Source organism: Camelus bactrianus, chromosome 1 (assembly GCF_048773025.1).
Source record: "Camelus bactrianus isolate YW-2024 breed Bactrian camel chromosome 1, ASM4877302v1, whole genome shotgun sequence".
NCBI lineage: Eukaryota > Metazoa > Chordata > Mammalia > Artiodactyla > Camelidae > Camelus > Camelus bactrianus.
Genome location: NC_133539.1, coordinates 15,767,991 through 15,791,680, shown reverse-complemented (window position 1 = coordinate 15,791,680; position 23,690 = coordinate 15,767,991). Strand labels below are relative to the sequence as shown.

The following is a 23,690-nucleotide window of genomic DNA, read 5'->3' as shown; positions in this document are numbered from 1 at the left end:
TCAGGTAGGGAAATTAAAAAGACAAACAAGGAAGAGAGGAAATGAAATGGAAATAAAAAATGCCTCTCCTATTATCTTATAAAGTCATCACTGTAGTGCCCATTTATTATACCTGACCCCATTCATGTGAAATTCCATTTTGTTTCACATTTATGATATGGCTGAGAAGGCACCATTATCACTCTCATTTTACACATGCAGAAGTTGAGTTCCTGAACATTTAGGCAATGTCCAAGATTTTATAATTTACGGGTGGCCCATCCTTATCTTGACCTTTGGCTTCTTAACTATTTATTCAGGCTTTCTTATCCCAATGTAGTTTTCCTTTGGGGTAGGGGGTAGAATTGGAAGATTAGTAGAGAAACACTCTGTCCCTTTCTAAGCTGACTTCCTGTCCTGTTGTCTGTCTTACACACCTGAAATCCAGTGGGAGTGGTGAGAGCTGTTGTGCAAGGTGAATTTGGCTGATTTCATCACCCCCAGATGCTGTGTAAATTTTCAGTAGGTGCAAGTAATTGTAACCACTTCTTTCCTCCATGATCCCTGACTGTACACATTTCAGATGTGTATTAATTTACTACTTAAATATCTGGTTGACCACTGGCGTGGTTCTACACACTGACTTTTCTGGCATTTAAAAAGGGGTGGGAAAAGGGATTAATTAAGAGTTCAAGATTTGCAGATACTAACTACTATATATAAAATAAACAAGTTTCCACCGTATAGCACAGGGAAATTTATTCAATATCTTGTAAGAACCTATAATGAAAATATGAAAAGGAATATATGTATGTACCTGTATGACTGAAGCATTATTCTGTAAACCAGAAACCAACAACTTTGTAAACTGATTATACTTCAATTAAAAAAGTGGTGATCTCGGTGAAGGAAAGCTGGAACGAGAACTTGACGCCACGTGCCTTTTGTCAAGAGTTTGAAGAGTAAAGTCATCACGGGCAAGCCGGCCCACTGGTCCCCATCTCCACCTGTCGCATTAGTGAGTCACCTCTGTGACACCTCTTTGGGTCCCAGTCTGGCTTTATCTTGTCCAGACAGAACTCAGCTCTGCCCTGACTCAGCTGTGGCTGCTCTGACTCTGTTGGTTCCCTTGGTCTCTCTCTTCTGCTCCGCTGCCCTTTCCAGGGTTGCTGCCAAGCCTGCTCCGTCAGCAGTTTCTGACTCCAGCAGCCCTTGGCCTCCTGCCCCAGGACTGCTCACCTCTCTTTGCTACTTCATGTGCCCCTGTTTCTGCCTCCTGTTCCACCCCAGATTTCCCAATCTGTATGACTTTCCCTGTGCAGCAGGCAGCAAGCACAGGTCTTTTGTGCTGTTTAAGATCTGCCTCCTTTTTGAGACACTTGAGTCCCATCCTCTGAAACAGCTCTTGGGGAAGGGAAGAACTTACTGCCGTGCCTTTTCTCTCCTCCCCACATCTGGCTGTGCTTTTGTGAGGTCCATGTCTCAGCTTAGAGTGAGGATCTTATTTTCCTAAGGGGTGCCAGATGGCCACCACCTAACCCTTAGGTAGGAGGTGGTGGTGGGGTCCTTAGTTGCCCACGCAGCCAGTGCTCATTATTCCTGGGTCTTGCCTCTCAGCTTTGAAGAGCTCCTCCAGGAAGAGTGAATTTGATTCAGACAACACTTCTGGTTGGATTATTGACGGACAACTACTAGCAGATCTGATTCCAAGCCAGTATCCTTTGAAGACATCATTTAAAACTGAGGGCTCTGATACTTTCCCAAGGAACACTTTTTCTGTGTTGAAAGAATTTAATCTCTGTACATTTTAAAAATTACATGAAATTCTAGTTGGCCATCAATTATTTGAAGAGATTGAGATGGGATAGCAAGCTCCTTCTCTCACTGACTTCATCCTTTCCATAGCTGCGCTCTAGCAGCATGGAGACAGAGCTGATACCAGCGTGGGAGAGGAGCAGAGCCTCCGGCGTTAGCATCAGCTGTCCCTTCAACAGTACATTCAAGCTGAAGGACTGGAATATTAAAAATGACATGTTTAGAGTGATAGGGCCATATCCCACGGTGGGTGAGCTCAGCTGGAATTTGGACTGGAGCCCCTTTCCTCAACCTGGAACCTCCAGCAATGCAAGCTAGTGAGAGAATGGGAAAGCCAGGATTGAGGAGGGGAACCAGGGAGGGCTGCACAGGGAACTATTGGTATAAATGATGGTGCTCCTAGGATTACGGCCATCTCAGCTTGATCTGAGCTGGCCTAGGTTTTGTTTCAGGAGTGTTTGGAATAGTGAGAGGGCAGCCAGTCTGAGAGTTTTGCATAGAAATGAACAAAGTAGTGGAGCTCACTATCAGGTGGAAAGTTGAACTGGTTCAGAAAAGGACTCTTAGCCTTTATTAAGGAATACACATAGCAGATACAGCTCTCACATGGGACTGGGAGCAGGGCATGGTAAATCGTCAAGGCCATAGATAAGACGTCAGGTTGTTATAGCAGGGTTTCAGACTGATACAGGAATAAATTCTCAGTGGGCAAGCAGCTAGCCAAGGCTTTCCCAGACTCGTTAAATGGCAGCTGAGAAATAGAACCAAGACAATTCTAGACTATAGTTCCTTATACAAAATCTTTCTTGGTGGAGATTGAATCAGTAACTAGTTGGAACTGAATCTGAGAATTGAAGGAATTAATTCCTGTAGGAGAAGGGAGCTGTGGAGGTGGCGGGAGGGAGTGACTGGTATCGTATTGTGGTGACTGAGGGTGACAAGCCCTCCCGGTTTGCCTGGGACAGAGGGGATTCCTGGGACATGGGCCTCTGAACTGTAAAACTGAAGCAGTCCTGTTTTTCACTGCTTGTCACCCTATGAAGATGTGTGTGTGTGATATAGTCTTGGTCAAATGCCTCCTAAAATGTTGCTTAGGGTTAAATATGAAAAAAAATATCCTTATACAAAATGTGAAATGTGGGCTTATAGTAATTTTGATGAGAAATTAATGTTCACTTTTTCCTGACATATTCATCAGAGAATCTTAGAATTTCAAAACTGAGTTGGAAATTAGATGTCATTTAATCTTTCACTTTGTGAATGATAAAATTGAGAGCCAGGAATATCAGATAAATAACTCAGGTTTGTGTAGCTACTTAAGGACACACATTTTTCTTTCCTTTTTTTTTTTTTTTTAAATTGAAGTATAGTCGGTTTACAATGTTGTGTTAATTTCTGGTGTACAGCATAATGATTTAGTAATATATATTATATATATGTATATATATTCCTTTTCATATTCTTTTTCATTATAGGCTATTACAAAGTTTGAATATAGTTCCGTGTTATATAGTAGGACCTTGTTGTTTATCTATTTTATATCAATAGTATCTGCAGACCCCAAACTCCCAATTTATCCCTCCACCTCCTCTTTTCTCCTGGTAACCATAAGTTTGTTTTCTATATATGTGAATCTGTTTCTGTTTTGTAAATAAGTTCATTTGTGTCAGATTTTTTTTAGATTACACATATAAGTGATATCATATGGTATTTTTCTTTCCATTTCTGACTTATTTCACTTAGTATGATAATCTCCAGGTCCATCCATGTTGCTGCAAATGGCATTATTTTATTCTTTGTTATGACTTAGTAGTGTTCCATTGTATATACGTACCAAAACTTCTTTATTCAGTCATCTGTCGATGGACATTTAGGTTGCTTCATGTCTTGGCTATTGTAAATAGTGCTGCTATGAACATCTTCTTGAGTCTAAATTCTTTGCTTGGCCTCATCATTTTTTTCTGCATCACCTAAAGATTCTTCCTTTTTTCCTCTTATCAAGAGCCTTTAAGAAAGATCCTAAGAGTTCTCAGTGCAAGGAAAAAAATTTCTTTTTCTTCTTTCTTTTTTGTATCTATATGAGATGATAGATGTTAACTAAATTTATTTGGAAATCATTTCACAATATATGAAAGTCAAGTCATTATGCTGTACACCTTAAACTTACACGATACTGTATGTCAGTTATATCATGATAAAACTGGACGCCCAAAAAGGAGCCATTACCATACATCAGCTAGTGGTTCTTTCTTCAGTTAAATTCAGTCAGCCTTCTGCAGAAGCTTCTGGTAGGGTGTACCATAGAACTTTGAAGAGATTGGTTGTAATGTTTCTATGACAATTATTACTGTTACTACTAATAGCATGAATAACATTACCATCATCCCTGGAGTATAAAACATTGTTTTAATCTCAAGTTTTTAGGTGGGTTTAAATGAAGAACACAATGAATTCAGTGAGTCTAGCAGTGCTTCTTGGCTACTGGATATCTTTGTGGTCCTACTGTAAATCTCTGTGATGGATACTTAGCTCTGGGGTCAATTTAGTCTTTCCTACATGTTGTCATTTGGGTTACTGCCCGGACTGTAAGTCATATTCAGGCCTTGCATCCCTGCAATAGGAAAAGAAACTGAGTACTGCCCAGCGAGCAAAGCTTCGACCCTGTAAACTCTTACAAGAGAATTCCATACCTGCAGAGAGAGTGACAATGATGAATAACTCTTTAAGCTTCGAAGTTTGAAGGAACAGATCGATTTCAGCTGAAGGGTCAGCCTGTCATTTTTCACTCCATTCATTGGCAGGTCCGTCATGTCGAACATGCCCAGAGGAGCTCCTGGGGAGATTGTCTGCTGCTGAGAGTCACTAGCAGAAGAATGTTTTGAACAGGTGCATGAATAAGATGAATTCGTATTTTAAAGGTGCTTCAGGTGAGTTTTGGAGAAAAATCAGCCCAGATGCTTTACTCCTTAAAATGTACACTAGAATATTATCCTTGAAATAGCTCCTCGGTGTTTCATCTGGCCCTGTTCAAGGTTGGGTTGAGGCTAAATTTGATCTGGGTTAAAGTTGAAAATGTAAATTAATATTTGTGCTTTTGAGCCTATACAATTACCAAATGACAGGTTAAATCATTAAATATCATCACCAATGATTCTGGTTTTGTTTACTGGCATCACAGACTTAAACTGGGTTGAACTGGCTGAATTATTTGCCCAAACGATACCTTGACTACTTTGGAGTTGAGTAGGCACTATTTTTGTGGAAAAAACCAAAACCAAGTCCAGAAAATCACTCATTGCTCCCAGGAAAACTATAGATTTTTAGAATTGGTGAAGAAAGAAAATATTTATCAGGGGTCCAGAAACTACATATCTGGGACTAACATATATATTCTCCCATAATAACCTCAGTTATAGGAGGGGAAACTGATGTTTCAAAACTGAACGGTTCATCCTTAGAACTCTAGGGAATATGTTCTGAACTACCCCAGAAGCTAACCTTAATATTGAAAGTCTCCAGGCAGCTCTAAAATGTCCCTTGATGATGAGTCGATAATCTCTCATGCAGAATTTTCTCTCTTTTAATTTAGTTAATGTCACCTCTGTCATGCTCTTACACAAGCACCAAGTTCAATGTTATATATGTGGCAATAACCAGAGTTTCAGGCTTCAGTAAATAGAAGGCCTATTAAGTACAAACTAAGTAAGGGTCATTGCTTTTGCTACTTAATAAGTATTTAGCTTAAAATAGTCACCTACTTTTTTTCTGGTATAAAAGACCTTGCATGTACTTGTTGAAGACAATTAAAAATTAACTTCATGAGAAGATCAAATTTAGATGGTTAATAAGCCCACGCTGGAACTGGGAAATTGCTTTCTCAGACAGAGTAAGAGTTTTTCTCTGTAATATATTGTTTTCAATAAAGAGTCAGTCCCTACATTAACTATTCCAATATTCATTACAAAGGAACATATAATAAAACATATCTTGTCAGATTACGAAGCTCCTGAATCAGCCCTTGGAAAACAAAGTGGAGCTTCTGAATAAACAGATTATATTATGTAAGGCAGTGCCAGCAGGCAACCTTAATTATCTTTTCTCCTAGATTGTGATAGTATTTCTCATGAATTATTTTGAGCAAACACTGGGGACAGCAACCAATAGTGTAATTTTTTAAAGTAGCCACATTGTGTGGTGCTTCTGCAGCTTTTCTGTTGTGCTGAAGAATGCCTAGTTTAATCGTAATTTTATCATTTTCCTGAACTTGATCCAACTAGTATTTGATTTCATAATCTTACCAAGAATAAATTCCTGTCTCGTCAGTAAAGCCCAAAAAGAAACGAGGGAAAACTCAGCTTGTGATTTAGCCTTTGCAACTGAGAAGCGCCTTCTTTGTGTGGACACAATGGAGATTCGAAGCTTTTATAAATTTTCTTTTGCTGTTGCACTGTGCGAGGTAGGCAAGCCAAACCCATCTTCTAGCCTCAGTATTCCCATGTATAAAAGTGGAAGAATCGTAGTTTGCAAGAAAATTATCAAAAGTAATATAAAATATGATAATTGTGTTTTATGCACAAAAAAGATCACTGAAAGTTTTCACTGTAAATCAAGTTTATGTGAGTAGAAAATTGAATTCACTAGGCGAGCTGATTTTTTGGAATGTCATTGATTAATCTTCCTAGAAAACAGGCTTATTTAAAGCACAGCAGAGACCATTATTAAAGGAAGTTTATAATAGACTTAATGAAGGTATGCAGAGTTTCATATTTTGTGATATGAAAATCTACTTTGCAGTCACAGTTTGATATGACGCTAGAAGCACGTGGGGCCATTTTGAGAAGGAGTCTACCAAAATCAAGGAATTCTTCCTCTGAAGTGATCTCGCAAAATTTGTCTGGATTCACCTGAATGTGCTTCTAGACCAAGACTTCTGCTAAAATATCACAGAAAAGTAAAATGTCTTTGTCAGTTAGTTTAGTAGTCTGATGTATGATACACATCTTTCCACTACTTTTGATATATAACCAATTTGAAGTCACTAGAAGTATCTTCTAGCCAACAATTTCATTCCAACATTTCTGACAAGTACTGTCTACAATGTGACCAAGATAATATGAGGAGTGCTTTCTGCACTATGAATGCTATTTTCTCTATAGAAAGCTCCCTTTCTGGGCAGATAATCTGTAATTTCTCACTGTGACAACCATGGCACATCTCATCTATTTTTCCCCCTAATCTGTAGGACTGGAATAATCTGAACACTTAGGTCTTCTCACAACAAGTAAGATGTCCTACCATGAGTGAAGGATAATTTTATTTAAATTTGAATTTTATTTAATTCTTAAAGAAGCAATATATGCACATGGTTTAAAATTCAAAAGGCATAGAAAAATATTTGTTGGAAATTCTCTTTTCACCCCTGCCCTTCAGCCACCCAGTTTCATTTCCCGGAAACAACAGTGTCATTAGTTCCTTGCATTTCCTCCCTGATAGCTTCTACGCTGCATACACAAAAATATACATCTGTAGCTACAGAGAGACTGTATGCTGGGGACCCTGTCACGAGCTATGTAGAATGTACCTCAAAGTGGCCTGATTTTCCATGTGGTGTTAACACTCTCATACCCCCAGATTGTGCATGCATCAGAATGGCTGAGTGGGCTTCTGATGGTGTCCCAGAGAACCCCAGGGCAGAGAGAGACAGGCGGGTGGCACAGCTGGGGAGGGGTGCTGTCAGGCTCCCTGAGGTGGTTCCTGACCCACAGTTCGCAGTAAAACAGTTGAGCCAAGAGGACCAGAGAAAAGGCATAAGAGATGTCCAACACACATATCATTTTGGTTTGAGTATGGACGGCCCATCTGATTTAAATAAAAGTCAAGAAACATTTGTTGATACTGAGATTCTAGGGTGGATTCAGATTTTAATAAATTCCTATAATTCTAGAGACTCATCTTGAGAATTTTCACTCCATGAAATGATTTTCTAATAGGCTTTCCTAGTGGGCGTGTGTGTGTGTTAAAATACACACAATATAAAAGTTATCATTTTAATCATTTTTTGAAATTAAAAAAAAATTTTATTGGAGTATTGTCAATTACAATGTGTCAATTTCTGGTGTACAGCACAGTGTCCCAGTCAGGCATACATACATGCATATATTCATTTTCATATTTTTTTCATTTAAGGTTATTACAAGATATTGAACATAGTCCCCTGTGCTACACAGCAGAAATTTTTTAAATTTATTTTTACATATAGTGGCTAACATTTGTAAATCTCAAACTCACAAATTTATCCCCTCCCATCCCCTTTCCCTGATAGCCATAATATTGTTTACTATGTCTGCGAGTCTCTTTCTGTTTTGTAGATGAGTTCATAGTGTTCTTTTTTTTAGATTCCACGTATGAGTGATATCATATCCATTTTAACCATTTTTAAGTGTACAATTCAATGTCAGTAAGTACATTCACACTTGTGCAACCTAGTAAGTTTTTGCAGGAGAAATTCATGGTAGAAATGTTCAAATTTTTGCTCTTGTTGAAAGTTGCTGTTCCATGCTCTATTTTTTCACTTAGACCCCTACTGTATCAAAAGACTTTGAAATCTTTCTGTGAGTTTGCCTTCTGCAAATCCACAGGATGAAAATTACCTAAAGATGGTATCATGTCCAGAATTTTGGAACTCCAGAAGTGGCTGAAGATTTCCAGGAGGAAAAAGTAATTTGAAATGGCCATTCTTTTACTCATCATTTTGAGAAGTGGCAAATGTCATTGCATCCGATTAACTCAGTCAAAGAATATTATTAGAAACTTTATTATAATTTTTATATACAGTGCTTAAAGCAGTGTTTCTCAGCTTCAGCATGATTGACATTTTGGGTGAGACAATTCTTTATTGTGGGGCTATAAGATGGTTAGCAGCATTCGTGGCCACTACCTGCTAAATGCTGGTAGCTGCCTCCTCAGGTTGTCTCCAGAAATTGCCAAATGTCCTCACAGGGGCAGGGTGTCAAAAACACCCACATTTTAGGACCACTGGCTTAAGGGAATACACGTAGGGAAACCCTGATTTAGGGCATCATTTCTAGAGCTAGTCTCAGTGCTACAAATCTGCATCCACAGATTATGTAGGGCTGCAGCAGGGTTAAAATATGGATAATTTTATACCAGTTGCTAAATAGACCCTTGTTCTGAGTCCTCCAGATTCATTTCCCACCCTGCCCTGCCTCCTCCACGCCTCCCACCTATGCAGAAACTCAAGGATTAAAACTGGCACAGCCAGAGGATGCCAGGATCATCAGCCTTACCTATTGTCCAATTTTATTATCTACGATTATTTATTAATTTTATTATTTATACTTATTTTCTGGTCACCCCTTCATACAACGTAGAAGCAACTGGGTTCATCACACCTCTCTATACATATGTGAGTCCTTGAACAGAAAATCAGTTTACTCCCTTTAGTTTGTTGTCTTGGTAGAATAAATACTATATGTTTCCCTGTCCTACACCTCATTCCTCCTCAAAAATGAGTGATCTCTCTTTATCACTGAATGCATGTTAATCCATACTCTGGGTGGAGTGTAGTTTTAAGATGGGCTTGTTTGGAGAATCAGTGGAAAAATGCCCAGCGAGAAACTGCTACACAAAATTACAATGAAGGAATAGCTCCAGCTGAGAGGATAACGAAAGCTTTGTCAACTTGTTCTTAATAGAGGCAGTGATAGACAGAGCTTGGAATCCATCCTCACGATACTTAAGTCATTCATTGACAAACCACTCATGCTTTTCCAGTGATTTAGAGACACTGATAAACATACTTATTCTATAGTTACCACGAATCTCAGCCATATTCTAATTTGCAGGATTTTTGAGCATTTAAATATTGTGTTTTCCTTGGATTTCAGACAATTCTGTTTTGTTTGAATCAAGAAAAAAAATCCACTTCTGCTTATGCCTTACATTAAGAATTATTGATTCTTCCAATACAGGAGCATGGGGTATCTTTCCATTATTTTAAGTCTTCTTTAATTTCCTTAATCAGTGTTTTCTAGTTTTCTGTGTATAAGGTTCATGTATAACTGAAAAATTGTGCTCTACACTGTAATTTAACACAACATTGTAAAATGACTCTAACTCAATAAAAAAAGTTTAAAAAAAAGAATTATTGACCAACTTTCTGAATCTCAAAAAATTAAAAACTTTCCTTGACATATGTGAAAACAAATTTTATATTAACTTATATATAGTAAATTTTTAAATAATCATCACTTCCTGATTATAAAAATCAATGGGCTATTTACTGTGAAAGTAAAAAATAAGAAGAAAGAAAATAGTACTACCCTTACATCTAACAATCCAAAGACAGTACTTTTTAATCTTTTTTGTATATATTCTTCTGGATTTTATATGCAGATAGTATTTTTGTTAAAAGCAAAATGGCAGCACACTCTAAATCTTCCTTTTTCTACCAGTATAATGTGGACAGAAAACAGCTTTGCATGATTCACTTGTGGTATTTGTAGAGTATTTCCTGTGTGAATGATCATTCTGCATTTAGGTTCTTGATTCATAATTATATTGCTTTATGTTCTAGTCAACATTGCAGTTATGATTCTCATGTGTACATCTTTGCATTTTGTTCTATTATTTCTTTTAGACCATTTCCTCAGAGTAAAAACATGAAATCAAAAGATGTGCACGTGTGGCGGCAGGCACGTATAGCTCCATGGTAGAGGGGATGTTTAGCATGCCCAAGGTCCTGGGTTCAATGTCTAATATCTCCAGTAAAAAAATAAAGTAAATTTAAAAAAAAGATATGCACATTTGGCATTTTGGTGTATATTGCCTAACTGCTGTCCAGGAAGATCTGTCCAATTACCACTCTGATTGGGTATGAGTGCACCTGTACCCCACATCTTTACTAGACACATATCTTTGGAAATAGCTTTCCAATGCGTTTTGAAGACCACCAAAATTTTAGAGTCTTGAATTGGTTTAGCTTGACTGTGGAAGTTTGTGATTGTGTCCACTTAAGCAATGATCATGCAATGCAACATATTCCCAGGTGAAATCAGTTTAACTTATAGTAGGAGGTTGTCAGGGATTCCAGAGAGAGATGAGAGCAAATTGTATTGTCTGGTTATTGAGAAATAAGACTCTATTAGTTTATCTTTTGAGAACAGTGTCAACTTTACAACTTACTTGACCTTGGTTTAAGTTTCTCCCTTAGAAATTCTGATAAAGAGTGGTGATGGCAGTTCAGGTATTGCATAATTTTTTTAATCACATCCAGGGACAGAGAAAAACCTTAGCCTCATTTTGTAGTGCTTCCTCTGATGGAGTTATTTTTGAATTCTTTTTTCTCCACATGCTTTTTAGGTGCCAGAGCCCAAATGAAACACAGTTTGGTTCTGGGTTTGATGTGAAATGATTTCCAAAAACCAGGCCCACAGCTCTCATTTAAAATGACTCCCGCCGGGCATAGAGCATTCTCCTCTGGTGGAGTGACACCCAGCCTAGGGCTGGATCTGGGATCTGGGCCAAGTGGCAGCTAATGACACACTGGACTTCAATTGTTTTGTCCCAGACAATTCCAGCCCTCGTGGGAGAGCCCCTCCCTTTTGACTTTCTCTCCCTCTGCCTCCATCCCTGATTCTAGCCTAGAGGATAAAGCCAGTTGGCTTTCAGAACTTGCCTTATAGGAAATAGACTCCCTATAACATTTTTTATGGGAGAGGGATGGGTAATGAGGTAAGAAAGCAAAATTTATTGAACACTTACAGTATCCTAGCACCATATGGAACTTCTCCTTTCACTGTGCGGTAGTATTAGTATGTTGGTCAGTGTTCTCCAGAAAACAGAACCATAAGATGTCTCTCTCTTTTTCTCCATATATATATATATATATGCATAAAATTATATATATACACACAGAGCATTTTAGAGCTTTTTAAACTCCCTTCTCACCTCTTCCATCTTTTCAAGGAAAGTAGAATATTCTAGTTTTGATCAGCTACATCTTAGGAAACTAAGTGATCTGGTAATTTCAATATTCAGTTCAAATAATTTTTATTCTCTATATATTGAAGAGCTCGTGCATTCCTTCATGGTGCTCAGAAGTATAAAACAGGAAATTTAAAAAGTCATAAATCAAATGGCATTGCTTCACTAGAATATAGTTATTCAATCCATAGTTCATCACGTGTTGGCTCTGAGTTAGGAGGCAGCATTATTATTTTAGAAAAAAGAAGTTCGAATGCAGAGATAGCAGTTTTCTTTAAAATGTCCACATTTGTCTTCATTCCTTTGATTCATCTTATGAAGAGAGCTTTGAGAGGAAGCTGGAAAATGTCATGAATTATTGACTCAAGGAAAGCGCTAATCTTATAATAAAAAACACTGTCACCTTAATGTAGTTCAGGGATTAAAATCTGGTAATTGACATAAGAGATATTTGATTGGTTTGTAAATATTATTTTGTAATGGATTAATTTGGGGATGCAAAGTGATTTATATTCACAAATATATGATGGATTCTCTTGGTTTTGACATCACTTCCATATCCATCTGCTATTATGAACACTTAAATGTACTTCAGACACACACGCCAAATTACTCATTGGAAATGTAAAGACTACTAAAAATTCATAGCAATAAATTAAAAATTTCTACTTCTGGAAATGTACACACATCTTAAATTCATTTTAGAGGGAAGTATAGTAAAATAATATTTCCCATTTTTACTTCATCTCTACCCAAAGCATGCACAAAGGATATTAATATACTCTGTAAATTACAATACCTTTAGGAAGTACATGTCAGTTAGATGTTCCATGTCAGTTCTGGCAAAAAACCCCCGGTATAACAGTCTATAAGGACATTCATAAGAACCACTGACTTATAAGTCCTCATACTCCTAGTCATCTGACCCAACCCTTCTTGTCCATACCTACTGGCCATAAAAAGGATGGCATTGGCTGTGTGGTTTTGTGTAGTGTCATAGAGATAATAAACATTCAGAAAGACAGGACCACATGAGTAACTGGATTCTCCAGTCCAGGAAACTATTAATCTGGTGGCAGTACATTTTGGAGTGAAGACCTAAGGGCTTTTTAAATGGAAAGGGCTTGTGACACGTACTCTTGTGCTAGGATATTTTTATCTCTGGATGTGCCTCTGGTGGGCAGGCTAAGAAGGGCTGGGTAGAACCTGACCAGTATTCTCCAGGCACTAGGGGACATTCTGGAGTTTAAAAAAAAAAAAAAAAAAAAGGTCATGGAACCGCTCCTAATTTTATTCCAGAACCACCTCTCTGTAAGCCACTCCCAACTCCCCCCCCAACAACCCAGCTGTGCTCTCTGCCCCCTCAAGATCCACCACAGTGACCCAAGTTCCAAAATTTACTTTACCTTCTGCAGTCTACTGATACCCATTAGGGGTGTGCTAGGTAAAGGGCTGGGCTGATAAATTAATACATTCTACAACGGTACAGATGACCATGGCTTAATTTGGAATAGTCTCAGGCTGTGTATTTGCATATTTGCCTTAATCCATATGTCTCTCCCTCACCAACCCCCCCCCCCCAACTAAATACCCATAGGAGGATACAAATGCAGTTACTCAGATGAGAGCACTGGAATCTGAAGAGCAATATACAAGTGTTAAATAGTACAGCAAACATATATTACACTATTTTGACATTTGAATTAAACACTTGCATTATAGTAACATTAATGCCTCAGAGTCTTCCAGTGATTTCCATTTCGTGCAGAATGAAATCCAGACTCTTTCCCATGGCTGAGGTTTTACTGGATCTGTTTTGATATTCATGTGACCTTATCTCCCTCTTGCTCTCTCTGGCTCCAGGCACTGTGGCCTCCTGGCTCTTCCTCAAACAGGTTGAGTGCTCTCCCATCCCAGATTCTTAGCTTTGTCTCGTTTCTCTTCCTGCTACACTCTTGCCCTGAATATTTGCAAGCCTCAGTCCCTCACTTCTTTACAATTTCTACTTAAATGGCATTGAATCAAGAGTCCCCTGATCTTCCCATCAAAAAACAACAATAATAACAACAAAAACCAAAAACAGCCTGTTGCTCCCCAACTCTGTCTTTCTCTGTCCTTTGACCTTGCTTATTGTCTTTAGAGCTTTTCCACAGTTGACACACTATTTATTTATTTCTATTTTCTATCCTTTCTCCCCCTGAGAGTGAAGCTCCATGCAGTTTTTGTCCCCTGGTAAATCCTCAGTACCTAGAATCATGACTGGCACATAGTAGGTGTGCCGTCAAGGTCTGTTGAACGAATGAAGGCATATTAGTAAAGGTAGACGTAGAGAGCACTCCTTGTCTCCTCCTTGTTTACTGAACTGATGATTTGTGTCTTTATAAAGGACTTAAAAAAATAGACTATTTTTTAGAATAGTTTTAGGTTCACGGCAAAATCTAAGGGATGGTACTGAGATTTCCCACATACTCCCTGCCCCTGCACGCGCACAGACTTCCCACTGTCAGGCTCCCACACCAAAGCAGTGCAGTTGCTGCTAATACGGGCACATCGTTATCACCCAGACTCCATAGTTTCCATTAGGGGTCACTCTCGATGTTGCACATTTATGGGCTTTGATGAATGTGTAATGACATGTGTCCATCACTATGGTATCACAGAGTGTTTCATTGCCCTAAAAATCCTCTGTGCTCTGCCGGCTCATCCTCCCTCCCCCACAACCCCTGCCAACCTCTGATCCTTTTACTGTCTCCATAGTTTTGCCATTTTCAGAGTATCCCATAGTTGGAATCATTCAGTAGGTAACTTTTTCAGATTGGCTTCTACAAAGGGCTTTTTACAACTGTAAAGTAATTAAGCCTTGCTAAAGCTAACCAACCAACCAACTAACCGACAAGCAAACAAATCACAGATCTATAACCAGTAGGTTTAATAAACAAAACTAAATGAAAACAGACCATGTTGGTCACATTAAAATAATAAAAAAGGAAAACTCTCAGGTTTAGGAGACAAATGTCCTTAAGGAAGAATCTTTAGATGACATGGGCTTTAAGCCTGACTATAGCTGAAGCACGTACACAGCTGTATTTCCCTTTCAGTGGCCCTGTCAGCCTTATGGGTAGAGGAAATCCGGTCTACACCCTCTGTGTTACCTGGTGCGAGCCACCGGCCTGGGGCCTCCTCTGTCTATACTCAGCCAAGTCACTTCCCCTTCTGCTTCAGCATTCCCATGTTTGAGATAATGGGGTTCAAGATTAATGACTTCTAAGGTTGCATCTTGGACTGATGTGTCTTCACAGCACTTCCTACATTTGAATTTAATAAATGGATTTTGTAGTGACTGGTATTTTTCGTGTACAGTAAACAGAGAATGCTGTAATCCCTAGGAGTCAGGGGACCTTGTCCGTTTTCTTCATTGCTATCGACCCAGCATTTAGTGTCTGGCACAAAATAGGTTTGCAATAAAAAAAAATATATCTGTTGATTGAAAACATACCCAAATGCATGAATGAATAATTCTAAAACAGATTACCAGGCTTACTTTTTGGCAGCTTGCAAGGAAGAGGTTATCATCTGTTTCCTTTGAAATCTACCAATTTTATTTTATTTTTAAATCTAGTCCTAGAGATGTCACTAGATCAGTTGACCCATTTTAGTAATTTTCTGTTTTGTTCTCCTTATATAAGTAGAGAAGTTGCCTCTAATATTTTAATTTCAGTCATGTCTCACAGTTACAGGACCTGACTTGTTTAAATCCATGCCCAGGACGCGTAAAAAGCCACTGTCACTGTTTCCAAAGACATACGTCAAGCCTGATGACATGAAAATGGAGCTGCCTGATTGGATTTTTCCCTAACAAATGGAGTTCATAAAAAGAACACCTATGATATCAATTTGTTTACATTCCAACAACTTGCACTTCCTCAAGTTACCACTTACCTCTTCACCAATAATAAAACGCAGCTTAGCTCTGAATACAATGCAGTTTGCTGTCAGGCAAAAATATCTCCTGACTTGAACAATAGATATTTGCATCCATCGCTGGGAGGCAGCAACACGTGTCCCCTACTTGGGTGAAACATAGCTGTCAGAGCAAAACTGCAAGAGAGACCAAGATACTACTTGAGATGTTCCTGCTATTTAACCACCCATCTCTGAAGTTTGAAAAAGAGAATGGAGGTGGAACATTTATTAATACTTCCTTGTTCCTCAGACCAGCACAGTCAGCTGAGCAATTCACTGCTAATGGCATGTGGCTGAGGCCATAACTATCCAAAACATTTCAAAATTAATGATACTTCATGTAATTGTGGATTTTTTTAAGATTTTCTTTTTTTATTCAAAAGCCAATTTACAAAGTTGTGTTAATTTCTGGTGCACAGCATAGCGACTCATTTATACATATATATATATATATGTATATATTCCTTTTTATATTCTTTTTCATTATAAGCCATACAAGGTATTGAATATAGTTCCCTGTGCTATACACACACCTCGTTGTTTATCTATTTTATATATAGTAGTTAGTATCTTTTTATCTTTTGGATTGACCCTGAGGTGCCCGAGGAAATAAAATCTGGGGAGAAATGTTGGCCCTTGTGGCCTTTGGAGCAGGACAGTTCTTTGTTTTACGTGATTGTCTTTTGCATACTCTAAATGCCAGCAGCATCTCCTTAGGCACTGTGTCAAGGGAAATGCTATCTATCATGTTGTTCCAGAGACCCCTTGGGCCCCAAGGGTGGTGGTGATGCCTTCAGCTATGAGCCTGACTTTAGATAAAGCACGTACATGGCTGTGTTTTGTCTCCTACTGGTCCTGTAAGCCCTTATGTCTAGGTGAAGATCATGTCTGCTTCACCTGTGTTAACTGGTGTGAGCCTCAAGTCTGCTGCTTCCTCTCCTACCATGATTCATGGCCACTGGGGAGGTGGTGTAGAAAAGGAGACTTGAGGGAGGGAGGTCATTTCTTGAGATGATCCCTTCAAATTTAAGAACTTTGGACTTACACCTAACTTTACTCTTCTGAGAACACCTGGGCAACTACATTCTGTACCCTAGTTTGCAGTTTTGTAAATGACATTCAATTATAAATTCAATGTATACTTTTTATTGAATGCCTCCAGGCATTTTACTGGGTGCCAGGTACAGAGTTATGCATTAAACAGACATGCCCGCGGTCTCAGGGAGCTTACAGTCTAGCAGAGAAAGGGGACAGAACTGAAACAAGTAAACAGTGTTAAATACATTTTGGAGTGAGTGCTGTGAAGACAGCATACAGGAAATAGTAATGCAGATTAATGGTATGGAATAATTGGAGACTTACTCAGATCAGGCTGTTAAGGAAGCCTTATCTTATACTTTGGTATTTAAACTGAGATCTGAACAATGAAACAAACAAACAAACTGGGGTGAGCATGCGCAAAGGCCCTGAGGTTGGAAAGAGGCTAGTAATAAGAACCTGGACCAGCAACCATGTAGAGAAGTGGCATACTATAATGAATTAAAAAAAGGACTTTCGGGTCCTATTGGTTGCCACCAACAAGTTGGCTCATTACCAGTGACTTTGGACAAGTTTCTTTTCTTTTCTGTGTTTGTTTCCTCACCTAAGAAATACGGATGTTACATAAAAATATTCCTGTAGTGACTTGTATCTCTGAGTCTATGCAGTTCTTTTTGTTGGCTTATTCATTCTTGAAAGCTGCCACATTATTAGTCCCTCATGGGATCACAAAGCTAGAAATGATCTTAGAAATCATTTAGTCTAACACCTTCACTTTGTTTTGAAGAAAATAATGACCCTGGAGAATTCTTCACTGCCCTGAAGCTGGTTAGTGGTAAAGCTGAGACCAGGACCCAGGTCTCCTGCTTGCTTTCCCAAATAAATATGTAATGAAACCCAGAGCAGTTGAGAAGAGATTCTGGTCTATTTTAACACATTTAATGACTCATATGCAGGTATTTTTGGTTTAAGAATGAGTTTTTCAATCAGAACATGAAACTAATGGCCCACTCAAGCTGGATAATTTGAAGAGGGTTTAGTGAAATGCATAGATAAGTATAGGGAAACTAAAAGGGACAGTGCAGTACCCCTGAGCTGGTATCCCTGGGGAACTTTATCAGCCCTAGACCTGAATGGGTCAGAAGGGGGAGCTAACAGAAACAGCTGTTTGGGCAAGGCATCCCATGGGAATTGAGACATGTTTAAGAGACACAGCCCAAAGAAGTACCCCAAGTAAATGCCTCCTCCTTATTCTCTGTTTTCCTTCTGGTATCCTGGTGGGCTCCCTATTGGCCAGACTCAGCCAGAAGCCCAGTAGGCAATCACTTGCCTACTGCTCACTGATGCAGTCCACACAGTGTAGACTCCTGGGGCATTGATAGAGGGGAGAAGGGTAGAGACTGTATGCAGAGGGGTAGGGGGGAGGGTAGGCAGTACAGAAAGATTTAATGCAAAGAGTCCTTAGTAAGTAACTGCTTTCTGGCTGCTTATTCTTTACAAGGAGAAATGGGCTAGTCATGGAAATCACGGTATTTTGTAGGTAATGCAGAAGGCAGGTGCCCATGTTGAGCTTAAACTGTTCGCTCTGACACGTCTGAAAGGCTGAGTGGTAGAGCATGTCCACCAAGACTTCATTCCCATGAGAGATCATGCAGTCTCCTGGGTAAAGTTCATCTTAAAGGAGGAAAGAGCCAGAGTTATGTTCCCATAAATGTCTCAGTCTTCAGAGGAGAGTGGGATTTCTTGTTATAATAAAAGCACAATGTCTATCACTAGAATTTGTCCTAAAATCTGTCCTTTCCTTATAGATCTAGGTCTAAGTTTGAGGGCGGGGAGAAGACGTGAGATCAAAACAGAAAAAAACTATTTTCACAAAATAGCCCCTGAGATGTTGGGAACATGAAGTATGGCTGCTTTGAGCCTCATGTCTTCAGTAAAAGAAGATATTTTCCCTCTCAGCTCAGAGTGCAAAATTTTCTTGGGATGGAGAGAACACAGGAAGCTCTGGCACACGGGAGACTCTACCTTTTCCGTGGCCCCAGCCCCAGGATGTGTGTCTGTCCTAATTCTGATGGCACCTGGGGCTGATAGCTTTCAACCACATCCAGAGGCAGACACAGCACCAGGGTCTTTCCCCAGGATAGCTCTGCCACTGCAGTAGTGGGTAGTGACGTTGCAACATGGCAGCTCCTGGAACAATAGAAATTCTGATGGCTGCGCCCAGCGAACCGACTTACAGATCTTAACCTTGGTCCTCAGCAGCACAGCAGTGCCAAGTGACCTTCCTGCAGTCTAGCAGCTGGCAGATGTCTAGCCAGTAACAACAGTACAGGGAAGCTGGGGAAAAACTGGAAGATGCAACCTGGTAACTGAAAGGCCATACGAAGTATCCTCTGGGGACTCCCATATATAGTTACAGGTTGTACTTTGCAGGAGTCTGGAAGTCCTACAGTAGCAAATGAGGCCCAAGATGGGGAAATAGCTTTAATTAGATTATTATGGCCTGGAGAAACACAAACTTCATAAATATTTCAATTTTGACATTCATACAGATATAGCTATGTGCTGGGCAAAAATTGTTTTATTTCTTGATTACTGTAGACCTCTGCTTTTTATGCAGCATGATCTGGAGGGTTATTATTGCCTTTTCTCATTTAAAAATCCTTCCCTAACTATCCAAACATATCATCACTGTCTAATGTTTTCTTGCTTGTATGTATTTTTTTCTTTTAAAATTCTGCAGAGATCTTGAGTTTCTAAAAAAAATGTGTAACAGAAAACCAACAACCAATTCCATAGGACTATGAGATGTATGCAGTGTAGACACTAATTTTTACAGTTTTTATTCATGCTTACCAATATTCATGACCATCCCTTCAAATTAGTTAACAGTTCAAGTCATTTTTCAGATGTCCCCCTTCCTTTATCCCTTTTCCATAAATATTGACTCATGCCTTTGTCTTGGTCAAAAAGAAATATAGAGCATCCACAGAAAATTCATTGTGGTTTCCATGCAGGTGAATAAGCCATGACCTGGGAGATAATTGGGTGGACGTGTCTGCTGGGACCAGGTGTTGTATCAGAAATGAAAGGGTCCTGTCACTCTCTCTCTCAGCCACAGTGTATATAAACACTGGAACTGATGGAGACTAAGTGATGACTTGCAACAGAAGGACAAAGTGAAGGAGATGAGTCATCAAGATTGTTCAGACTTGTACTGTCATCCTCTTGGAACTCAAAGCCATGAAAAGGCAGCCTCTGTGATCAGCTCCAAGGCTACCACATGGAGCTCTTACAAGCAAAGGATAGATATGGATATATTTCTTTGCATCATTAAAAGTTTATTCTCACTGGAAGATATTTTTTAGGACTATGAAGATACATCTATTGTTTCTGCAAAATGCAGATAATAATACCTACACTGTGGGACTGGAAAAGTAAATGTAATTAAATGAAAAGTGCTTACAACAGTGCCTGACACCAACCCCCGCCCCCCAGAAAAAAAGTATTGTTATTATTATGATTTAAGGTAACATTTTCAGGGAGGATTCCATTGAGAATCTTTTTTTTTTTTTTACAATGGTATTACTGCTTTTCAGAACTTGGATAAACCCACTGTTCTCTATATATATTAAATAGTAATAGCACAAAAGCTGGTGGCCATTTTATTATCCGTTTCCAGTAATTTTGGGGTTTTTTGTTTGTTTGTTTCATTTCAGAATATTCACTGTTTTTTTTTTTCAGCATACCTTGAAGAAACTGTGATGTGAAAAGTGTGGCATCTTATGTTAGTAAAAATGCCCTTAGTGAATCCTTTGCACACTGCTTCTGAGGTCTAAAGTACATTAGAGGCCATTCTTTGGAAATGTGATTTATGAGGCAAGTCTTTTCTGAAATTTGGTTGGTATTCTTTTTATGTAAAAAATGAGAAGCTCAATTTTAATCTGAAGAATTATGAAAGTGCCTCTCCCAAACTGGCACGTTGTCTTGTTTCCACTGAGTCAGACAAGATGAGCAGGTTCATTGACTTGAGCCAACATGTGTTAACACTGTGCTTAACAACACAGCCCGACTGTAGCTGGATTGACATGTATCATCAATTAAAAACCACGGAACTATAGGAGGAGGGGCTTCAAGATGGCGGAGAAGAAGGATGAGGAGCTCGCCCTCTCCCACAAATGCATCAAAGATACATCTACATGTGGAACCATTCTCGCAGAACACCTACTGAGCTTTGGCAGAAGATCTTGTACAGTTGGAATTATAGGAAATTCTTCACAAAACCATATAAATAACAAGGTCCTACTGTACAGCACAGGGTACTATATTCAATATCTTATAATAACTTATAATGAAAAGGAATATATATGTATCACTGAAACGTTATGCTGTACACCAGAAATTAACACAACATTGTAAACCAACTATATACTTCAGTTAAAAAAAACAAACAAACATGAAACTGTAATCTTTTGTCCAGTTCCCTGACCCATATCTTGACTTATGGCCTCCACTTAGAATGTGCTACTCACTGTAAACTCTCTTCCTCTAATTCTTTAATTATTTTAACTTTCTTTAATGTCAGATATTATTTGCTGAACTAATATATTCAGTCTTTTATTCCATGTTCCAAATATCGTATGCATACCCCCTGGGGACTACAGATGTGCAAGAGACAGTCCTTGAGTACAAAGATTGGTATAAAAAGGGGCAGAGGTGAGAATCGATTAATTCCAGCTACTGGAATTATCAGACCTCTCCTCCAAGTATAAGCCCTTCAGCTACATCTGGAAGGATGAGCAGGGGTTTCACAGAACTGAGAAGACTACCCCCAAGCAAGGAGATGAGGGAGTTTGTCCTGTGTGTTCAGGTGGCGGTGAGAGACCCAGGGGGTGAGTCTCCAAATGCATTTTCACAGGCAAAACAGAAGGAATTGAACTTCGATGATTTCATTCTTCTGAACTTCTTGCAAGTTGTTTCCAGTCAACAGAGCAAATAATACATGAGATATATGATAATGAAGATATTAACTTACCATAAGATGCAAAAATGAAAAAATCGATCACTTGGTGCTCTTTGACTTTAGTCAGAAAAAATTAAATGATCCATCTTTCCGGCCATGGAAACAATATGAGGTCTCTTATCCCCTGGACCATGCCCTACCAGACGTGATTCAGAAAATGATTCCTCTGCCTCCTCTTCACTAAGAAATGGCAGGTGGCGCAGACTCAAACGCTGCTCACGACTGGGGTATGAGAGGGGGAGCAAGCAGAAATAGGAACTGAAGACTCTAATTGTGAATAATTGTTTTTAAACCAATTATTCCAGAACACATCCACAGAAGGCAAACATTCCCAGCATGTGTTTCTTCAGCTCCCAGCATTCTTGGGGTTTGTTTCTCGTTTTTAGTGAAGGTATTCAGGGTGAGATTAGGTAGCAATGTGATCCACGGAACACTCATCTGGAAACTTGTCTTGGAATTCTTTCCTTGATGCAGATTAAATATTTTGGAACAAAGTCGAAACAAAGGTTAGAACCGGGGCTACGTTAAGACTTGCCCATAAGGAATGTGGTATGGTTTACTTCACTGCCTGTCCAACTGTGATGGGTTTTAGTGCAGCTCATAAATGAAGTTCATGAGAAAGGCAAACGCAGAGTCTCCTTCCAGTCTTCCTTAGGAATGTGACACTCAGCCAGTTGGCACGGGCCCCTGAGGGTGGCTGGCTCCCTCCTGCCCCTGCCAGGTCACTAAAAGCAATTTGATCACAGCCAAGCGTGGCCCTGGGATTCTTTCAGCTGTTGTGTTGGTATACTCCTGTTAGAAGGAAGATTGCCTAAACTCCAAATATTGGACCTGAAAGGGACGGAGGTCAAATATCCCTGCTGTGGTGGGCCGGCTACCAAGATGGCCCCTAATGCTCTTACTTCCTGGTATGTGTGCCTTGGTGGAAAGCTCTTTTGTGCAGGATTGGACCTAGGGACCTGATTCCACGGAATGGGACATGACTAAAGTGATGAGATGTCACTTCCTAGATAGGGTTTGGAGTCTGTGACCCCCCGCTTGCTAGCGCTAAGTTTTGCTAGCACACTCTTTCACTCTGTGGCTATTGTTGCTGGCTTGCACTAGGGAAGCAAGCTGACATATTTTGAGTTGCCCTGTGGAGAGGACCATATGGTAAGGAACTGGGAGTGGCCAACAGCCAGTGAGTAAAGGAAGCCCTCAGTCCAAACCCTGTAAGGAACAGACTCCTGTCAATGGCCATGCTTGTGAGTGAGCTTGGAGGCAGGTCTCTCCTCAGTTGCACATTGAGATGACTGCAGCCTGTGAGAGTCTCTGAGCTGAGGGGCCAGCTAAGCTGGGCCTAGATCCTGGGCCTATAGAAACCAAGATAATAAGCACTGTATTTCAAGCCACTAAGTTTTCAGGTAATTTGTTACACAGCAACAGCTAACTAGTACATCTGCTTACAGAAGTGGTAAAGCTTAGGATGGGGGCACGAGGGTAGGTAAGAGATTATGTATTTACACTGGTGTCTTTCTGAGTCCCCAGTCCAGATAGAATCTTTATGACAGGTGTTCTACGTGTATGTTTTTAATCATTGCCACATCCTGGCAAGGGTGGCATCATTTGCATATTTTGCACAAAATGGAGGTTGTGAAAACTTACTTTGAAGCCTTAGTTTTGTCCTTTGCATTAACCAGTCATAAGAGGCAGTGGCTGGGACAGAGACAGATTCACCTGTCAATCCTTTTTAAAGCTCATTATGTCACTTTCCTTTTTGGAGGTCCTGACTCAGTTTAGACTGAACCATCCCACACAGTGGGCTGCACTGGAAGAGCACAGAACTTACAAGTTTAGCCACATTCCTTAGAGCTTGTGCCTGTCATCA

At 39.5% G+C, this 23,690-nt stretch overlaps 1 protein-coding gene across 22 annotated transcripts in view; it reads left to right on the top strand.

The window, feature by feature from the left end:
* The window catches only part of LOC105070277 (uncharacterized), a 246,329-nt gene that overhangs the window by 180,862 nt on the left and 41,777 nt on the right, over positions 1–23,690 (top strand). For 9 of the 22 annotated variants that reach the window (XM_074361162.1, XM_074361156.1, XM_074361061.1 and 6 more), the window contains 2 exons: positions 4,596–4,721; positions 6,589–10,256. The gene's annotated coding sequence lies outside the window, so the exon portion shown is untranslated. Of the gene's footprint in view, positions 1–4,595; positions 4,722–6,588; positions 10,259–23,690 lie in introns of those variants that run through there. The other 13 variants (XM_074361165.1, XM_074361104.1, XM_074361067.1 and 10 more) reach the window with 3 other exon arrangements.